Consider the following 14,939-nt stretch of genomic DNA (forward strand, 5'->3'; position numbering starts at 1 on the left):
ACGTTGAAGAATATCTTTTCATCTATAGAAACCAAATGTTTGAGCTTTTAAAATTCAAATTTGAAATAACTACACAATTTTTAAGTAAGAAAGCCGTTGCTCTGCCATGCTCGTATTTTGAACAGTCTGCAAATAATTTATTATAATTTTGTCTAACAAGAACTATATAATGTAATAAAGAAAGGTTCAGGGTAAATACAGAAATTAATTTTTTTATTCTTGCATGCATAGTATACGAAAAACCGTCATTCAAAGCTGTTGGGTCAAATTGACCCAGTGTGTGCAGTATAGTATTTTCGGGATGTGTGCGCACCGAGGGTTAAACCGATGAATCAGGGCTTCGATTCAACGGAAAAATTACTTTACTGTCACTTTCGTTGACAGTTCCCCTTCAAAGAACAAAAGAACTTTGTACTTCTCTGTTGATCCGTATTGTCGTACACGCATATACACACACTCACGCAACTACGCCGATTAATAATAATACCTCTTAATGTCTTAAATTCCTGATCCTGATGTTAATGAAATCTATTTTGTGTCTATTTTTAAAAAGATCCTCAATAGCATCCATTTAATTGAAAAGTCTGGAGAATAATACAGCGTTATTCGTAGATTAAATTTCAAGTCGTTTTATCTTTTCGGTAACGCGATATATGAACTGCTCTAAGGTAGTCAAAAAATAAGTATTATATTAAAAAAGCTATTATAAGAAACTGTATTTATTTCTGTTCTTGGAAATGTCACTGTTTTATCAGATAGAGCAGTTTGCTGCATCATTGGAAGAGCAAAATGACTCGAAAATAGATTTTCAACTGTGAGGTTAGTCTTCCCTCGAATTTTCGACCTAAGTGGAAACCTTGACAGATCCCTTTACGAATTAATAAGCCTATTTTCATTTTATGAAAGGACAATACACAAAATTAGGAATAATTTTGTCTTATGCCATAGATTTTCTATAGTTTTTGCATTTTTACATAGTGTCTGCCTAAATGGACTTGCCATTAAAACTAGTCAATTGCTAGATCAGATTCAAGTTTACAGTGACTAGAAGTTGATAAGGTTACAAAATGAAATATTTTACAATTCACCAAGCAAATCGTAATAAACTTTAAAAGAGAAAAGCATAAGTATTTACTAAGTTATCTGAAATCTTCTCGTACCTAAGAACGTGCAAGGAATATGAATAATAATCTACAGCATTAACATAAAATTATTCTTAATTTTGTAGCTTATCCTTTCATAAAATGAAAAAAGGCTCATTTATTATTAAAGAGATCCTTTAGGCTCTCCACTTATTAGGCCGAAATTTTGAAATAAAACTGTGGCTTTACTTGAAAACCAAATTTCGAATTATTTTGCTCTTCCAATGATGCAGCAAACTCCTTTATCTGATAAAACAGTGGGATTTCAAAATCAGGAAAAAAATAAAAATTTTTTATAATAGCTTTTATAATATAATACTTATTTCTTGACTACCTTAGAGCAGTTCATAAGTCACGTTACAGAAAAGATAAAACGACTTGAAAATTAATTTACCAATAATGCCGTATTTCGAAGATCCTTTTAAAAATAGCCAGAAAATAAATTTCATTAGCACCAGGAACAGGAATGTAAGACATTAGGAGGTAATATTATTAATCGGCGTAGTTGCGTGAATGTGTGTATATGTGTGTATGACAATATGGATCGACAGAAAGGTACAAAGTTCTTTTGTTTTTTGAAGGGAAACTGTCAACGAATGTGAGAGTAAAGTAATTTTTTCGTTGAATCAAAGCCCTGATTCATCGGTTTAAAATTGATTTATCTCATCAATGATGCTTTTCCGGACCTTATAGTATAGAACTTTTCTACTTAGTTTAGTCCCAAGAATATGTGGTTAAAATTAAAAACATCATTGCTGTTACACCCTGAGCACTCACCCCAGAATAGGCCGCTCGACTATCGGCTGCTATCACAAGCTCAACTCGGAGTGCCCGTGTGTCTTTGCTAGTATTACTATGTATAGAATTATAGCTCTTATAGGCTAATAATGCGACCAATAGAATCTTTCTCCTACTCAAAGGCAATTGAAATCGAGAAACTTTAATTGCTAATAACTTTCAATTAAGGGAGCTAGCAAAAAAGTTCTAGGTAACTTTTTTTTCACCCCTTATCCAAATTTCTCAAATTAGTCATAGTTCACTAGATACCCTGTGTAAACTGTAAAAGGTCATATAATATTTCAAGCGAAGGGAATATATATAAAATATTACATTTCATTTTTTTATTTCATCTCATTTTTAAGATCTTTTGGCCAACTTTACGATGTTCCAATTAAACTAACGGTTTAAATTTAACTATCTTTTCACAAAACCTATCCACAAAACTGCATGTTTCATGCATTCTCTGTACTTAATCATGTCAACTGTAATACGCCGAAGACAATCCGTCTATTATGATATGTGAGAAATGGATACGGTATGATTCCTTAAAAGGTAGTTCTGAAAGTAAAAAGTCAGGTAATTTTTGAACCAAAACAGTTATTTAAAATTTAAAAAAATAAAACAAAAAATTTTAACAAAACAAATAAGTAATGCTCCTAGCCCGCAAGAATAATATAAAAAAGGAGAAACGACAACGCGTTAAAAAATTATGCTGAGTAGAACCCAAAAAGATTGGAATGAGTAAAAAAGAGAATGGCTCGAGGAAGCTTTCCAACTACGAAATAAACGTACCTAGGTACTAAAAGCTATCCCCTCCGTTAAAAGAGCAGAAGCTCAGGGTCTCTAGATAGGAGTGCCGCACCTGAGAGATCTAGGCCACGATACGCGAGACGAAAGGAAGAAATCACTTCTGGAGTTCACAAGAGATTCCCCAGTTTGGATGGGATAGCACACCAGCAATCCTGGTGTAATTGCAGGAGGGCGTGGAGGTTAGTTTAACCCATTTCGGTCGAGAATGCCACTCACCTTACATCGGTCTTTCACCGCTCACAACTAATGCTACAAGCGTTAGAAAAAAAAATCAGGCATACATGTTTTTAAATTTTGAAACCGGCCCTTATCGATTGTGTATTCAAAATTGCTAGAAAATATTGTTAATTGTGAATAAACGTTGTTTTAACATAAAAAAACATAATTTTTCCACTCTTTTTGTTTTAAGTTTAATTTTCAAAAGCTTCCCCTTTACAATCGATTTGGAACCTTTTTAACCGGTGGAATAAATGCCTGAAGTCAAAGAATGCATTATTCAACAATTCATTTTTTTTTTCGGTAATTTCAAAATGGCGCCCTAACCACAAAAATTTTGCCAATACATTTATGAAATTTTTCCTCGTAAACGAGGAACTTGTCAGCAAAGTGATAAGAGGAACAAGTTCTTAAAATCTTTTAAAAATATATCTGATTCTTTTCAACGGGTTTTAATTAAGTTATTTGTTTTGCAAATGACACAATTTTTGCAAAATCGAAAAATTGCTCAAATGCTTCAAAAAAAATCTTATATATTCTTTAGCTAACTTTGAAAACATTTTATTCTTTATAAATTTTTTCTTAAAACGTACTATTTTTGAATAAAAAATTTATTAAATTTGAAATAACTTTGTTTTTCGCTTTCGCGATACATCTTGGTAACTCGGTTTGTTATCGGCTCATACTGTCATTTTTTTTATTTTTGCATTACAGAAGTACTGAAGGCTCAGAGTTTGAATATTTTTTATCTGCAACAGAACAATTTTTTCTACTTGAACACGATTTTCAACGGAATCATTCGTAATTTTCATTTGTCTTTGCATTCATCGAAATTTGAATCTGTTCGCATATTTCGTGAAAATATGGAAAGTGCGAGAAATCTATGAGAAAAATATAATCAAAAATAAAAAAAATATACATATAAAATTACTAAAATCTAAAAAAAAAACGAAAGAGACTATCTAAAATCGTCGACCTCCACGATGATGATAGTTGGGAATCTTGAATAGTATTTACGGCAAGGAGACAATAGATGCGTTTTATTTAAAAAAAAATTGACAAGAATAAAATATTTTCAAAATTAGCTGAAGAATTTACAAGAATTTTTTTGAAATGATTTGAGGAAATGTTCGGTTTTGCAAAAATTATGTCATTTGCGAAACAAAAAAATTAATAGAAACCAGTTGAAAGAATTCAGACATATGTTTTAAAAGATGGTAAGAACGTTTTCCCCTTAGCACTCTGCTGACAAGCTCCTCTTTTACGAGGAAAAAATTCATACATGTAAAAGGCAAAATTTGTACGGTTTGGTTGCCATTTTGAAATTACTGAAGCGAAAAATTAATTATTGAATATTGCATTCTTTGACTTTAGACATTTATTCCACCAGCTAAAAATTTTTCATGTTGATTATTAAAGAGGAAAGTCTTTGAAAATTCAACTTAAAAGGACAAAAGTGGAAGCATTATGTCTTTTGTGTTTAAATGACGTTTATTCATAATTGAAAATATTTTTTAGCAATTTTGAATGCACCATCGAAAAGGGCAATTTCAAACTTTATAAACATGTACCTCTCAAATTTTTCTAACGCTTATAGCATTAGTTGTGTGCGGTGAAAGACCGGTGTACGGTGAGTGGCATTCTCGGCCGAAATGGTTTAAGCTCGCCCAGATCGCTGGGGCTAGCTGGAGTGAACTAAAGGATAAGGCACTGGACCTTGGATTGAGCAGCAGTCACACTGATGATCACTGATCTGATGCCGCGGGTAAGTGGTAACAAGCTGAGAGCGAGATCACAACACACGGTGGCTATCTGGCGGAGATGAGTCGAAGTAGGGAGTAAGGAAAACACACGGAGAGTGCGCTAGTGCGAGACGGCTCGAGAGCTTCCGACCGCTCAACCCGACACACCTCCGATATCCAATACAATATGTTCGACTTATGGAAAACTTGATAGTTAAAAGAGTCATTACCCTAGCCCGCTCACTTTGAAGCTTTGAGAATTTTAGCATCTGTTATTATCATAACGCTGGTTAAGTTTTAATAAATGAGCTTATAATACTGCGTAATATATCGTTATATATAAATCCCACAAAAAACAAGCTTCGCTTGTAAAAAAAGGACGGCAAGTACATAAGTCGTATCTAGCATGATTAATATATAATAATATAAAATATTTTAATTAAAAAAAATAGTGAAATCCAAATGTTAGGCAAGTATAAATTTTAACCATGGCGAAAATTGAAATTTGGAAAAAAGTAAATAGTAATACAAAAATTATTTGCCGGGCCCGTAATATTCATCTGTAAGTCGTTATCTTGCTTTATAATCGTTGCTTCTCTTAAGTTATAAATGTGGCTATTTAATGCGACTACATACAACAGGCCCGGCAAGTAATTTTTGTATTACTATTTACTTTTTTCCAAATTACAATTTTCGCCATGGTAAAAATTTATACTTGCCTAACATTTTGATTTCACTATTTTTTTTAATTAAAATATTTTATATTATTATATATTAATCATGCTAGATGCGACTTATGTACTTTCCGTCCTTTTTTTACAAGCGATGCTTGTTTTTTGTGGGATCTTATAACGTTTTGTAAGAATATAGGAATTAAAACTAAAAAATTGTTTTAACTAATTCAATCTTACAAAACATTTTCCAATGTTGTGATCGTTCCATAATGTAACGCTTCAATTCGAGATATTAATTTATTAATCTAATAAGTAAAATACAAAATACTACAATGATGAGTTCTTATCATAATTACACTTTTAGATGTTTTTAATATAGGATTCAATGACTGTTTGAATTATATTTTCAACATCTTATAATCAAAATCACCTTAAAGCCTTTCGCTTTCAAAAATTTATTTCTAAATTTACCTTTAAATCCACCTTTTTCTTAGTTGTTGCTCTCACTATCACCTTTGCATTATGACTCTTTCCCTGATAAACTAGTGATATTTATATATTCTTTTCATTAATATAAACTGTAAAATATATACCAGTTAATGCAATGGAAGCCTATGACTTTTAGGTATACTGCTTTCAGTTTCCTGTTGAAGTTACACATCGTATGCTCTATTACACGTGAAATATTGAAATCCTGAATTCCTTTTATATTTACACATCTACATGATTTTATTATAATTTTCATCAACTATGTGATATATAATTCCAAAGTTGTATGCCCAAAATCACCTGCAAGTTTTTCCCTCTCAAGGATTTTCTTATGAATTGACTCATTTTTCCACCTTTTTCTTAGCTGTCACCCTCAATATCAACTTTGCATTATGGCACTTTCTCCAGCACATTAATGCTATTTATATTTTCCTTTCATTAATATAAACTAGGAAATACACCAACCCCTGCAATGGATACCTCTCTTCTTTAGATATATAGTTTTCAGCTTCCTAAATTTATTCACCGTATGCCCCATCACATGTTAAATATTGCAATCATGAATTCTTTTCATATTTACAGATCTACATGATTTTGTTATAATATTCATTAACTAGTTGATTTCTAATTCCAAAATTGTATACCCAAAATCATCTACAAACCCTTCACTTTTAAGGATTTGCTTAGAAATTCATTCCTTTTTCTTAACTGTTACTCCCAATATCAGCTATGAATCAGGGCTATTTTTCAAGCAAACTATATAGTGCCATTTGTATTTTCTTTTCATTAATATAAACTAGAAAATACACAAATTAATGCAATGGAAGCCTCTCTTTTGTGGATATATAGTACTTTCAGTTTCGCAAAATTATTCACTGTATATTCTATTGCATGGAAAATATTAAAATGATGATTTCTTTTCATAGTTTCATTTCTATATATATAGATGATGTTATCATTATATTTATTATGTAATTGACTTATATATTTCAAAGAGTTTATGCCCAAAATGACTTGCAAGCTTTTCAATATTAAAAATTGGCTTCAAAATTTTTTAATTTCTCCACATTTTCCTTAGGTTTAACTCGCTCAACATTAACTTTGCATTATGGCTCTTTCTATCGTAAACTGGTATCATTTCTGACTTCTTCTATTAAATATTACAGCTCAAGCCTGCACAATGACATAATAAATACGTTATTGTAATTCAATCTGAAATAAAATCTCACTAAGTACCAAAAAATTTGTTACATATTATAATATAAAATTAAATGTTATTCTTATAAAAAATTAAATTTGAATAATTTTTTTGGAGATAATAATAATTTCTTTCTATTCTAATTAGGGAAGCGTAGATAAATATTTGGTTTTAATATTTTTTTATATTATACTTGAATATTAAATAACGATTAGAAAATATTCATCTACTTTTCTTTAATCGTAGTAATAAGAAAGTTTTATTGTCTCCTGGAAAATTGTTTGTATATATAATAAGCAGAAACTGTTATTGTCTCATGGAAAATTATTCTTATATGTGATATAACCTATCGGGCAGTTGAAATCCATATGAGTTTAAAGAAAAGAAAAAGTTGAACATGAATTTTATTAATGATTTCCATACCTGAGATTTTATCATATGTTTATCAAATATCTTAACAATCTCTTTAAATTAATATGCTCATGATAAGCACCGATGCACATAAATGTTGAAAGTATACTTCTCCTTGGCACAGTGTTGAAGATATATAAATATTAATCTTACTTCATCCAGTCAGCTGTAGCATCAGCAATGAAATTGGCAATGGAAATGTTCTGTCTCAATTTAATCTGGAAAAGAAATTTCACAAAGTACCACAAAGTATATTAACATCCTGTATTGTAAAATATAATGTTATACTTATCTAATAGTTGTCGACTCCTTATGTCATTATTATTCGAATTTATTTATCATTTCGAAAATTTAACGCATTCACTAACATAGCAATAATTAACCTCACTGTATTATATATAAATAACCTCACATTACAATTGACAGTTAACAGTATTCGCCGGATTAATTATATCGATTACATCGATTTTATTTGATAGTTCAGAACACTGGTTTGTCGTTGAGTATAACCGGTTGGCAAAACTGAGAAAAAATGACGTCATTTTCTTTAGCGGTTAACTTCAGCCCGAGACATACATTCTGGCTGGAAAAGAAGAAGATTATGGAGAAGAATCTCAATTTTCAATATATATATAGCTAACCGAGTATGAGATCTCTGGATTGCGTGAAGCGATTTTGTTGTTCGTGGGCTCAAATGAAAGCTTGTTCAAAACCATTTTAAGGAAAGCTTTATTTAAATCATCACAATTGATCATTCATTTAAATATATTGGTTTAAAAATTGAGACGGCCAAACTTGTTGTATAAGTTACACGGTAGTGCTCGGCGCTACAGACATGTCATTATCTACTTTTATATGTACTTGCCGTCGAGACATTACCGTGTCTCTTGATATATATAAATTTTGTACTATATTGTTACTGACCTCCTTGTTTTGCGTTCAAGTGGTGCCGAGCTGCTTGAGCCCAAGTTTAAGTATAGGTCCACAATCGACCCTTCTTAAAGGCCGAGGCATTTTCGAATAATACTTCCTAGTGCCTTCTGATCAGCTGCACTATCTCTGGTTGTTCATCAAATAGAAATGAATCTGTCAATACAAAAATCATGTCTAATTATTACTTGACAGTAATATAATAGGTATAATTATCATTAAATTTTTATAAAATTGATATATTACAGCGTTATATATGCTTCACATTTGCTGTTAATAGCTAAAAAGGAATACTTTAAGGACTTGTAGGATGACATACAAAATACAGTAATGGTTTAGTATTGACAAGTGGTTTTATTAATTTCATACGTATGAAGTATTGCAAACAAGGCATTATAAGTATTGCTACGTTATAAAGATCGATACTGATATCTTATTTTGGGCTATTACACTAGTACTTTTATAATAGAAATATTGTATCATAAATTAGTACTAACAGAAAAGGCGTAGTCATAACATACCACAAAAAACAAGCTTCGTTTGTAAAAAAAAGACGGAAAGTACATAAGTCGTATGTAGCATGATTACAATATAGTAATATAAAATATTTTAATTAAAAAAAATAGGAAATCCAAATGTTAGGCAAGTATAAATTTGTACCATGGCCAAAATTGAAATTTGGAAAAAAGTAAATAGTAATACAAAAATTACTTGCCGGGCCCGTAATATCTATGTGTAAATCACTATCTTGCTATATAAGCGTTGCTTCTCGTAAGTTAAAAATGTGGCTATTTAATACGATTGCACATAATGTGCTCGGTAAGTAATTTTAGTATTACTATTTACTTTTTTCCAATTTTCAATTTTCACCATGGTAAAAATTTATACTTGCCTAACATTTGGATTTCACTATTTTTTTTAATTAAAATATTTTATATTACTATATTTTAATCATGCTGGATACGACTTATGTACTTGCCGTCTTTTTTTTACAAGCGAAGCTTGTTTTTTGTGGGATATATTATTATGACATTGCTGAGAATTAAGCCATTAGGATATATTGGTCTAGAAGTAACAAAAACCCTATATATAAATAGAGTTAAAATAAGGTAAATGTGTGTGGACCATCATTTGATTAAAATTCAATACTTCAATATGTAAGGCATAGGTAGGAAAAATCCAGGAATCTGAAAGCAGTATGCCCAAAAAACAGAGGCTTCTATTGAATTAATTGGTATATTTCATAGGTTATATTAATTAGAAGAAGCTAAAAATCATACCAGTTTACCATAGGAAGAGCCATAATACAAAGTTAATGATGAAAGTTAAACTTAAGAAAAAGGTGGAAAAATGGAAAAAATTAGAAGCCAATTCTTGATTGTTAAAAGCTTGCAGGTAATTTTGAGTATAAACTCTTGGAAATATAAGTCAAACAGTTATTGAATATGTTGTGTAACGAAGTTCTCCGTTACGTATGCGAGATACCGAATCAAAAGTAGAAAAGCTACCGAACAGTGGGTATTATTAATCCCTACGTTACCGACTCGTGAGATAGGCTCACGAGTGGTTTATAGCTAACGTCAAGGATAGACCCCGTTGAGGCGCGGATGAAAAGACCGGCGCTCCAGGAAACGATGTCCAGGTTGTCCTGAGAAGTAAGGCAGGGCCATGCCAAACAACCCAGGCAACCTGAGATAAGGAGAAGCTGCCTCGGGGAGTCCAAAAAGAATCACCGTGTCTATAAGTCCCCACGAGGAGGGGAGATAGAACAACGAGTCTGGCTTGAACGCTGGTTACGCGCGTCAAGCAGGCTGCGCGAATGTCTTGCGCAGACTGCCATAGCAGGCAGTCGGAACCAGTCGGAACGCGACCATGGGACTGTGCTGATGTGTCCGTGCGTGCTGGTGAGCGCGTGACGCGGCACTCAGACAGCCATGGGTCGGTTCGCGTACGTGAAGCGTGTGCTATAGGCCAGCTTACACGTACGTCACGACTAGATACCGGCCAATGGGTGCATCCAGAAGCACAACCGCTCAGTGAGCGCTCGGTGAGCGCTCGCCAAATCCCCTAGACAAAAGTACTGGATGAAACTGCTCATTAAGCTGCTCAGAGTGAGCGCCCGCCATTTTCGTGAGCCTAATTTTCAGTCGCTCACTCAGCCTCACTTTCTGCTCACTCTGAAGTTTTCGCGCGAAATTTAAAAGTTACTTAACATCCCTAGATCAGTAAAATAAATTTGAAATGGTTGCAAGTAGTCTGGGATACCGTTTCGTTGTAAAAAATTTCCTATTTTCTTTTAAAAGTGAAGAAACTTTAATTAACTTTTTAGAAAATAAAACATGGCATTTGAGCAGCAATACAATATTAATGAAATATTATATGCAATTACAGAAACGGAGGATATTAATGCAAGAATATATAATGGTAAGGTTAAAGATAAAAGCTCATTGAAATCCGACTATTATATATATAAAAAGTATAGCTGTAATATTATGTGCCTTTTATGTATGAATGAACAATAAGCGTAATGTCCACACTTCCAGTATATCGCTTAGCGCTCACAGAACAGCTGTGCTTCTGGATGCATCCAATGCATAGCGGGTTGTGCAGGGGCGTAGTTAGCCCGTTGGAATGTGTCCCGGTGCCCTCCGTAATTCCATAGGCTTGCGCTATGGCTGGACGGGCCGCGAACATTGCCTCCGTGGTGGTCCGCTCCTGGCAAACTCTATGCTTGGCAATGATACCGCATGTTCCCGCACTCCTCACCACCACCTGTGTGTGGGTGGTGAGCGATAAATGTATGCTCCTCAGCAGATAGGTCTGCGAGGCTCGGACTTCCGTAAGGAACCCTCCCCTCTCTCCACGACCTAGCATACTGAGCGACCCTGGCTACCGTTACCGTCCAAATGCATGGCCGCAGGGCCGTATAAGATGCATAGAGAATGGAGTCGAAAGACTCAAATGATAACGTAGGGTTGTTGGTCACCCAACTGACCAACTGGCGCCCTGATACCGATAGAAAAGGACAGGCGAAGGTAATGGGAAAACCCGTAGAGTGAGTGGCCCCTCACACTGACTGGAATAACGTTACAATTGATAAAACCATCTAGAAGAATAACAGTGAAAATAATTCATCATTTTAATATCTTACATATGATAGAGCATAGGGTGAATAAATTTAGGAAACTGAAAGCAGTACACCTACAGAAAAAAGGGTTCTAATGCATTCATTGATGTATCTCCTAGTTTATATTTATGAAAAGAAAATAAAAATGATCCAAGTTTGCTGGATAAATACCTATAATGCAAAATTGATGTTGAGAGTAGCAACTAAAAAAAAGGTGGAAAAGGGGGTAAATTAAAAGCTATAATCCTTGGAAGTGAAAGGCTTTGGCTTTAATCTTGGAAATATTATTCATATATTCAGTGGATATTATGAGAGGAGTCTCCAAAAGTGTAATTATGATAAGAATTCATCATTGTATTTGTATATAATTTAATACATTATTAAAATAATATCTTGAATTTAAGGTTTTTTCATTTTGGAACAACGAAGGCGTTCGAAAATATTTTTTTTTTAAATTAAATTGGTTAAAATAATGATTTGGTTTTAATAATTACATTCTTACAAAGCGTTAGAAGATCCAATAAAAAACAAACTTGGCCTGTAAGAAAGAGCGGCAAGTACATAAATCGTCTGGCGTAAATAATATAGTGAAATATAATATTCAAATTAAGAAACTTAGTGAATTTCAAATGTTATACAAATATATTAGCAATTCCACCAATTCGGGAACTGGTTTACCGACGCACATCCCAGATTTTTTTGATATTCTCAGATCTTGTACTCTATCGAAAAATGATTCAATAATTTTTTTCAGGATTTTTTATCCATTATTTACGACTGGGTTATATTGGAAAGTTATTAATTTTAAGTACGTCCTATCTTTTAATTTATTCTCTATACTTTTTCAAATAACTTAATAAGTTTTTATACACATGATTTCCATGTAAAAAAATCTCACCTTTCCAGGGGAATAATTGTTCTTCTAGTAACATCACTTTATACAGAAGAAATTAGCGTTTAAAGTATAAAAATCAATTTTTCAGGAAATGCGTATTTTTTCGTAAAGTTAAGAAAATTTCACATGGAACCTGTAACTTTCAAAATGCAATTCCTATTAAAACTCGTCGAATCGATAATAATAAAAAAAAGAAATAATAAATAGTTTACCGCAAGTATTATGGACCATCTCGATTTTTAGAGTCTTTTTCCCAAGTATGACACTAGAGCCTGTAATATTTATTTGAAATGATTTAATTTTATTACTGGCTGATGGCAGAGATCGTTCGTAATCGCTGATGGACGCCGTAGCCGTAATCCGTAGTTCAAGGCAGAGAAAATCGTAACGTTATGATTGGCTATAACCAGTAACTACTAAATGTAGTATAGTTACCGACCGAATAGGTTGCCTTTATAACCTTTAAAAACTAATTTGCGATACATGGTGTCTTTGTAATTTTTAATCCGTTAAATTATTTTCAAATGTGTATATGAACATTTATAAAATAATTGAACTTAAAGAAGTAAAATAAGGTATACAAATTAAGATCTTTTGGTTATTATATGACTTTTCGCAGTTGTGCTTGCAATTTTATTTTCTATTTTTTATTAACACCAAAATAAATTCTAACCATTTTATTTTTTTATTTCATTTTTTTTCAGAAATCAGAACACAATGTCGGATCACCAAAATTATTGCAATTTTACTGCTGATTATCATTCTGATTATGATGATCTACTTGAATTAAATGAAGTTCAGAAGATTAATTGTAATGAAAATGAAGGGGATGACCTATTGATTGAATTATATAGAGAACGACCTTTTCTTTACGATAAGAAAAACAACAATTTTAAAAATATCACAATGAAACAGAATGCATGGAATGAAATCTCAAATGTTTTGTTAGAAACTAATAATAGTAAATAAGAATTTTTACATACATTTTTGTTTATAAAGTATAGAGTAATTAAATAATTTCTTTTCACAGACAACCTATACACTCTAGTTTTCTGTTAAAAGAGAATAACTATGTTAGGAGAAAAGTATAATAAAGATTTGAAAAAATTGGAAACTTCATCGCGAAGTGGAAGTGGAGCGTACAAAGAGTTTAATTTTATATATTTCAAAAAATTTTCATTTTTAGAAAATGTCATCAAAAGAAGAAAGTAAGATATTTAGAATGATTTAATTTAAACAATATTTTTTTAATTCATTTTTGAAATATTATTTTCAGAAGTATTACAAATTGCGGAAAGAATACAGCTAATATCAACGAAGAGACCAAAGATACAGGTGAAAATTTCAAGGAAGCAGATAAATGTAGCAATGAGTATTATACCAGTTCACTTAAAACTTCTGATGTTCAACATGATCTAAAAGAAAATGTACAACCAATAGTAAAAAAGAAAAAAAAAATTAACGAAACTAAAGAATTAGAGCAGACACTTGTACATGTCAGTCAGAAAATTACTACTTATCTTGATAAAAAATCTTCAACATCAAATGAAGCTTTCTTGGAATTTAGAAAAGCCTGAATTTAATAAGATTTCTGAAAACGAAAAAAATTTGAGACGTAAGATGATCCTAGAAGACCTGATAAAGCCATTATCTGGTAATTTATAATTACTGTGTGCATTTTAATATTTTACACGAGTTGTTTCTTAAAAATGCTAATTTATAGTTATTTTTTGTGTAATTACCAAATTTTATAGTTATTAAAACCTAAATTTCTTATGGATTATTAGTTTTATCATATAAGGTTATATAAGGATTTATATAGTTGAGATAGAACGATAAGACAGTTTGCTGAATACAAAGTGATTGAATATATATCTCCTTAAAGCTGACAAGAATGTATGAAATGAGTCTATTCATAAACCACATTTATTCGTGTAAAGATTTGAAAATCGAAAGAGTATACGAAAAGAACCAGAGTTTAAAGATTGAAGTTAAAATTGAAAAGAACAAGTAACCTACATACAATGCGAATAATATTGGAAAGAAAAATGTTCTTATTTAAATTAAATTCTTTAAAGTTTCAGAGCAAGACTGTATATATTTGAAAGAGACCTTAATTTGGTTTTATTTTATACAATTATTGCAAAACTGATATGTTGATGTTGTGAATTATAGGTATAATTCATGAAAGTAATATTACTTTAAATGTAGTTCTTTAGCGTTTTTGAACAGTATTCGATGTAGATTAATGATTTTTAATTAGCTGTAAACTGTGATCATAAAAATAAGAGTGGTAAAATGCATACGATTATATTATTAAGTAAGAAATGTTAAAACATATGTTCCTTCATTGAAAAATAAGACATATATTTTTCTGTTTTACATATATTATACTCATTTTTTTATTGTTAGTTGTAAAATGAAACGTTACAAATTTTTTAAATTATTAGAATTAAGAAAATATAATAAATATGCTTAATAAAAGAACATTCAATTACAACATTAAAGCTACAGGTTATGTTAAA

The 14,939-nt window shown here is 31.6% G+C and overlaps 1 protein-coding gene across 4 annotated transcripts in view; it reads right to left on the reverse strand.

Moving 5' to 3' along the window:
• LOC136778139 (probable G-protein coupled receptor CG31760) overlaps positions 1-14,939 on the reverse strand; it is a 278,811-nt gene that overhangs the window by 169,002 nt on the left and 94,870 nt on the right. For all 4 annotated transcript variants that reach the window (XM_066734758.1, XM_066734756.1, XM_066734751.1 and 1 more), the window contains exon 2: positions 8,387-8,548. The gene's annotated coding sequence lies outside the window, so the exon portion shown is untranslated. The remainder of the gene's footprint in view (positions 1-8,386; positions 8,549-14,939) is intronic.

This window comes from Prorops nasuta, unplaced genomic scaffold, assembly GCF_024137725.1.
Source record: "Prorops nasuta isolate Cenicafe-Biocafe unplaced genomic scaffold, Cenicafe_Pnas_1.2 PNAS00002, whole genome shotgun sequence".
NCBI classification, from domain to species: domain Eukaryota; kingdom Metazoa; phylum Arthropoda; class Insecta; order Hymenoptera; family Bethylidae; genus Prorops; species Prorops nasuta.